Below are 7,331 nucleotides of genomic sequence, written 5' to 3' on the forward strand. Positions count from 1 at the left end.
GTTCTAACTCACCAACTTCTCTGGGAAACCCCATACAGGGTTGCTGTAAGTCAGAATTGACTCAATGACACTTAAAAACAACAAAAACAGCCAATCTCTTCGGTCTGAAACTGAACAAATATGCAATCAAGATATATTGATAATTACTAGTGATTGGAATGTAACGGATGGAAACAAAGAGGAAGGAAGAGTAGTTGGAAAATATGGACTTGGTGATGGAAACGATGCAGGAGATTGCATGATATAATTTTGCAAAACCAATGATTTCTTCATTGCAAACACCTTTTTTAAAGCAAAATAAAGATGACTATACATATGCAACTCAACAGATAAAATACACAGAAATCAAATTGTTTACATCTGTGGAAAGAGATGGTGGGAAAGCTCCACATCATGAACCAAAACAAGGCTATGGGAAGACTGAAACAGACCATCGATTACTCATATACAAGTTCAGGCTGAAGCTGAAGAAAATCAAAACAAGTGCACAAGAGCTAATATATGAAATTGAATATATCCCACCTGAATTTAGAGATTATCTTAAGAACAGATTTGATGCATTAGGCATTAATGACTAAAGATTCAAATAATTGTGGTATGACATCAAGAACATTATACAGGTAGAAAGCAAAAGGCAATTAAGAAGATAAGAAAGAAGAAAAAGAACAAAACAGATGTTTTGTCTTCAGAAGTGACTCTGAAATGTGCTCTACAGCGTAGAGATGCTAAAGCAAATGGAAGGAGTGAGGAAGTAAAAGAGCAGAACAGAAAATTTCACAGGGCAGCTTGAGAAGGCAAAGACAAATATTATAATGAGATGTGCAAAGACATAGTTAGAAAATCAGAAGGAAAGAACATGATCCGAATTTCTCAAGCTGAGGGAACTGACGAAAAAATTCAAGCTTCAATTGGCAATATTGACAGATTCTATGGGCAAAATACTGAATGATGCAGAAAGCATCAAAAGAAGATGGAAGCAATACAGAGCATTGCTATACCAAGAAGAAATCTTGGAAGTTCAGTCAGAAGCAAGGATGGCAAGACTTCTTCAATCACACTTCGGACATAACATCAGTTGGGACCAGTCCCTGGAGAAGGACATGATATTTGGTGAAGTGGAGGGTCAATGAAAATGAGGATGACTCCCAAAGTGATGGATTGGCACAGTGGCAAAAGCAATGGGATCAAGCGTAGCAATGATTGTGTAGATGGTGCAGGCCTAGGCAGTGTTTGGTACTTTGTGTGTAAGGTCACTATGAGTTCGAACTGATACAATGGTAAGTAACAACAACAACATATTATACTTTAAGGAGTTCTAGTAGCATAGTGGGTTACAAGTTGGGCTGCTAAACTCAAGGTCAGCAATTCAAATCCACTAGCTACTCCATGTGAGAATGTTGAGACTTTATTATCCCATAAAGATTTACAGTTTTTGGAAACTCTATATAGAATCACTATGATTCTGAACCAACTCCACAGCACATGACTACTACCACCATCTGATACTTTAAGGACCCCTCATGACTCAGATGTTAAACATGTAGCTGATAACTGAATGGTTGTCAATTTGAACCCACCAGATGCTCCAGAAGGAGAAAGATATGGCAATTTGCTTCCATAAAGACTTTGTTGTTAAGTGCAAATGAGTCAGTTCCAACTCATAGCGACCCTGTATAGGTTTTCAAGGGAGTTGCTGGTGAGTTTGAACTGCTGACCTTGCAGCTCAAACTGACCTTGCAGTCCAGTGCTTATCCTACAGCACCACACTATTGTTTTTGTTAAGTGTCGTCGAATCAGTTCCAACCCATAGTGACCCTGTATAGGGTTTCCGAGGAGTGACTGGTGAGCTTGAACCACCTACCACACATTAACCCACAGTGCCACACCAGGACCCCATACATACTACCACCTTGGAAATTCTGTCGGGCAGTTCTACTTTGTCCCATAGGGTTTCTGAGTCAAAATTGATAGTTGACCCTTGAATAACATGGTTGTTGGGGATGCCAACATTCTGCATAATCATGTATAAGCCAGGTATTATACTCTAAGGGAGTGTGGTGCTATAGGATTAGCACTGTATTGCTACCCTCAAGGTCAATGGTTAAAATGTACCCGCTGTTCCTCAGAAATCATATCCACCAGGTCGGTGGGAGTCAGAATTTAACAGCAACAACAACTGTTAAGTGGTTAAGCACTCAACTGCTAACTGAAAGGTTTATGGTTTGGATCCACCTACCAGCCCCATGATAGAAAGATCTGGTGATCTGGTCCCATAATTATTATAGCCAAAAAAACTCTATAGGGTAGTTCTACTCTGTCACATGTGATCTCAATGAGTCAAAAAGTAATTTGATGACACCTAACAAAACTGAAAGGTCAGCAGTTCAAAACTACCAGCTGTTCTGGGGGAGAAAGATGAGGCTTTCTGCTCCCGTAAAGATTTACAGCCTCAGAAACCCTGTACATGGTTGCTATGAGTAGGAACTGACTCCACATCACATAACCAACCAACAAAACAACATATTATATTTCAAATCCCTGGATAGTGCAAATGGTTTGTGCTTGACTACTAATTTAAAGAGTCCTTGTATGGTGCTGTAGGAAAAGCACTGGACTGGCAACCTCAAGCAACCACCTAACAGGGTGACTATGAGTCAGAACGGACTTAATGGCACACAGCAATATTAACTTAAAGGTAGGCATTTCAAACCCACCCAGTGGTAGCACAGAAGAAAGGAAAGGCAATCTGCTTCTGTAAAGGTTACAATCTAGAAAACCTGATAGAACAGTTCTAATCTGTGACACATGGGTCACTATGCGTTGGAATCATTTTCACAGTAATAGGACTATTATATTTTATTCATCATTCAGTATTGTTTTCTCTAGGTAATGACATGGTTTGGTTTTGTAGCCTGAAATTAGCATATTAAATTTGTTGTTGTTGTTGTTAAATGCCTTCGAGTCGGTTCCGACCCATAGTGACCCCGTACAGGGTTTCCGAGGGTATAAATCTTTACGGGAGTAGAAAGCCTCATCTTTCTCCCGCGGAGCGGTTGGTAGTTTCGAACCACTGACCTTAAGGTTCCCAGCCCGATTCGTAACCACTACGCTACCAAAGAAGAAAAAGAACTATGGAACAACATTTTCTTAATAATTTCAAGTATTTTTATTCATTTCCACAAATTCACTAGAACATCTCCTAGCCTAACCTGTTGGGAGTAAAATAATATTAGTACTTAATGTAGTCCAAGATGTAAATCTCCTAAAGATAAGAAAATTGAGCCCAAATTTACTTTTATATTGATGTTCTACATACATTCTGCATATGTCATTTATCAATTTATTGTCTTTTAGCAACAGATGCACTGTTTAGTTTTTATCCATGATAAACAAAGGAGTCCTGTAAACATTTATCTTTTAAAGTGAGCACAATCTTAAGCATTCTCAGAAGAGAGTCCTGAAGAGAGATTGCAGGAGGAAGAATTTCTGACCATTTCTAGGCACAGCTTGGGGGTGAGGTTTGCTTTGTGGGTTTGAGTATGTCTGACGCAGTCTGCTTCAGCCACAGACCAAAAAGATGATCCTTTTGCAATTTTTGCAGCCTCAGACTATAGACAGTCTATGCTTATGCCTCTTAATAAGAAAACCAAAAGTCTGCAACACACCACTGCATGCCAATGCCACCCATTGCTAATCACTAGTCCCTCAACCCCTCCCAAGAGTTGCCTATTATTTGCCTAGCAACTCTAGACCAGCCCTGGCATGGCCAAACCAGGAAACATCTCTGCTAACAAGTGGCTAAACCACACCTTTTTAAAACTAGTTGATGCCCTTCCTTGGACGCTTTGTCCTTCCTAAGTGTGCTTCCTTAGTCCTAAGGTACCATGTAGAGTTTCCTGATAGTTTGTAGCTAGTCCCATGTTGTTAATGTTGTTAAGTGCTGTCGAGTTGGTTCCAACTCATAGTCATTCTGAATAGAGTTTCCAAGGAACAGCTGGTGGGTTTGAACTGCCGACCTTGTACTTACCAGTCCAATGCTTATCCTACGGCGCCACACACATAGTGTAGTCAATAATTTTTTATTAAACTTTTCCTGTTAAATCTATTGCATGATATCCATCTTTTGTTTGGGCCAGGTCACTAATGTTACTGTTGTTGATTACATTCAAGTTGATTCAGAGGAATAGAGAACCCATGTGTGCAGAGTAGAACTTCTTCATAGGGCTGTTAAGGCTGTGACCTTTCAGAAGCAGTTCACCAGGTCTGGATTCTGAGATGTTTTGGATGGGGTTTGAACCATCAACCTTTCAACTAGTAGCTTGTGCTACCCAAAGACTTCTGATATCTATCTTATGATTGGACCCCGACCACCATAGCACTTATTTATGTAGCTCTTATGCTCCATAATGGTCAGACTACATTGGTCTTCATCAGTACTCCTATCCTGTGTGACATATAGAGCTTTCAAGCAGCACTCAGTAAATGCTTCTGGATGAACAAATTTCAGGACTGCCCTCATATGGAGTGGATCCATTTACCCATTGGTGTGAATTTGCATCTTATATTTGGAAATCTTGTTGGGATCGAAACCCTTAACATTTGGATACACTGTACTCGTTAATGCTTCTAATACCCAGAGTTTGGACAGGTCAGGTGCTCTTAGTAGTAACAGTAGATGTTGAATGCCTACCAAACAGTCAAACTTCTATCATTATTCTTTGTCAGGACAGTCTGCACCCCTCTACAGAGCATGAGAATGTCAGATACTCTCTGTCCTAGGCCTTTTGAAGCTAAAGCATAGCCATAATTCATTCACCCATTCATTTAGGTATTAATTCATTCAATATTATCAAAGGTCCTATGGTGTAACAGAGATTTGTTCTATGTACCTATAACACTTCATTAAACAAAACAAAGTGCTCCTAGAATATACAATCTACAAATGGAGGTGGACAATAATAAATTAGCAGGATACTTTTGCAGTCAATGGAATCTGAAAAAGTCTATTTAGGGCTCCTGAAAGATATTTTCCTTTCTAATAGAGCCCAAGCTCCCATAATTTGTTGTTGTTGTTGTTGTTGTTGTTAAGTGCTGTCGAGTAGGTTCCAACCCATAGGAACTCTGTACAAGGTTTCAAAGGAGCAGCTGGTGAGCTTGTTTTGCCAACCTTGCAGTCCAAACGGCTTTGCAGTCTGGTGCATTAACCCACAGTGCCTCACCAGGATTCTAAGCTCCCATAATTTGTTGTTGTTGTTAAGTGCTGTCGAGTAGGTTCCAACCCATAGGGACTCTGTACAGGGTTTCAAAAGAGCAGCTGGTGAGTTTGAACCATTGCCCTTGCAGTCCAAACGGCTTTGCAGTCTGGTGTATTAACCCACAGTGCCTCCCATAATAGAGTGCATTTATGGCATATTACAATCTCATTTTAAGATCTGAAATTATTTGCTAGACTAAATTCCAAATAAGAAAAGGAGAGAATTTAATAGAATGCTATTAATAGAGGCTTTCTGCTCCCGTAAAGATTTATAGCCTCGGAGACCACGTACAGGGTTGCTATGAATTGGAACCGACTCCACAACACATCACCACCTCCACCACCACCATTAACAGAACTAAATTTCCTTGCTTTAGAGAAGACATATCCATTTAAAATAAGGCAGTATGAATATAGGACATGGAGGGCAGCAACATTGCTTCATTGATTCACTTGTTTTCTTGGTGAGTACCTACAATGTCCTGTTGCTGTTATGTTGTTAGGGATTGAGGAGTTGGTTCTGACTCATAGTAACCCCCTATGGGGCTTCTGGGGCTGTAAATCTATCTTTACAGAAGCAGAAAACCTCATCTTTCTTCCATGAAGCAGTTGCTGGGTTTGAATAGATGACCTTGTGGTTAGTAGTACAGTGCTTATGCTATAACATCATCAGTACCCCTACTATTGTTGTTACTGTTATTAAAGGAGTTTCTGAGGAGTGGCTGGAGGATTTGAGTCATTGACCTAGTGGTTACTAACCCCGTGCTCATCCTACAGTGCCTTGCACAGATACATACAATAATATTTCATTTTCAAGTTAACTAAATGCAATTTTAAATACATAATTATATATATGTTGAAATTATGTACAACATAGGTATTCATATGTACCAGGGGTGGGGAACCTTTTCTCTGCCAAAATTTATAACATCATCTGTGTGCAATACAAATTATCAACTTAAAAATTAGCTTGCTATATTTAGTCAAGTATTTAATTAACTCACCTGTAGCTGCTCCTTGGAAACCCTATACCAGGCTGCTACCAGTCAGAAGTAACTTGACAGCACTTAACAACAGCAATGTGGTTGCCTTGGCAGAGTCAGGCCAAATGATTTCACAGGCCTTATATGGCCCATGTGCCTGACATTTCTCCCCCCTCCTCACCCCCCCGCCCCGCCACATCCCTGATATATATGTTCATACACAGATATATGGAGTCCTGGTGTGGACCTGCAGGCCAATGTGCTGGATTGCAAGGTGTCTTTGAACTGCAAGGTCGGTGGTTCAAGCTCACCGGCCTCTCCTTGAAGACCCTATACAGGGCCACTATGGGTCGGAACTGACTTGACGGCACTTAACAACAACAACACAGACATACATGAATACATATGATAAAAAGGAGCCCTGACAGTGTATTGGGTTATGAATTGGGCTGATAACCTCAGGTAAGCAGTTCAAACCTACCCAGCAGTTCTGCAGAAGAAAGATGAAGCTTTCTGTTCCCGTACAGATTGTACAGGATCTCTGGGTAGGAACTGACTCCACAGCACACACACTACCACCACTACCACCATCATGATAAAATTTCTGATTTGCTAATTTTAAGTTATATGATTGTAATGTGCTTATTCCATTTGGTGTAAACCTCAATGCTCATATTTGGAATCTATACTTGCTTTCACTGCCACCTTTAGTCTCAGGATATGTTATTGGACATCTAGAAAATTATTTCACTTTGCACTTTTGATAGATAAAAAAGCCCATTGCCACAGAGTCAATTTCAACTCAACAGAGATCCTACAGTGTTTCAAAGACAGCCTCATATTTCTCCTAATGAATGACTCATGGATTTGAATCACTGACCTTGCGGTTAGCAGCCCAACTATGCCTAACATGCAGTGCCACAGTTAAAAAAAAAAAAAAAAAGAAGAAGAAGAAGAACTGTAAAATTACACTGTCAGAGAACAAACAAGATGGCGGATCGGGTGGACGTATAACAGAGAGCTCTGCCAACAACAACAGAGAATACCTAACCAAGCAGGCTCAGGGGATGGTCCCAGAATTCTGAACCACATAT

This window comes from Chrysochloris asiatica, unplaced genomic scaffold, assembly GCF_000296735.1.
Source record: "Chrysochloris asiatica unplaced genomic scaffold, ChrAsi1.0 scaffold00217, whole genome shotgun sequence".
NCBI classification, from domain to species: Eukaryota; Metazoa; Chordata; class Mammalia; order Afrosoricida; family Chrysochloridae; genus Chrysochloris; species Chrysochloris asiatica.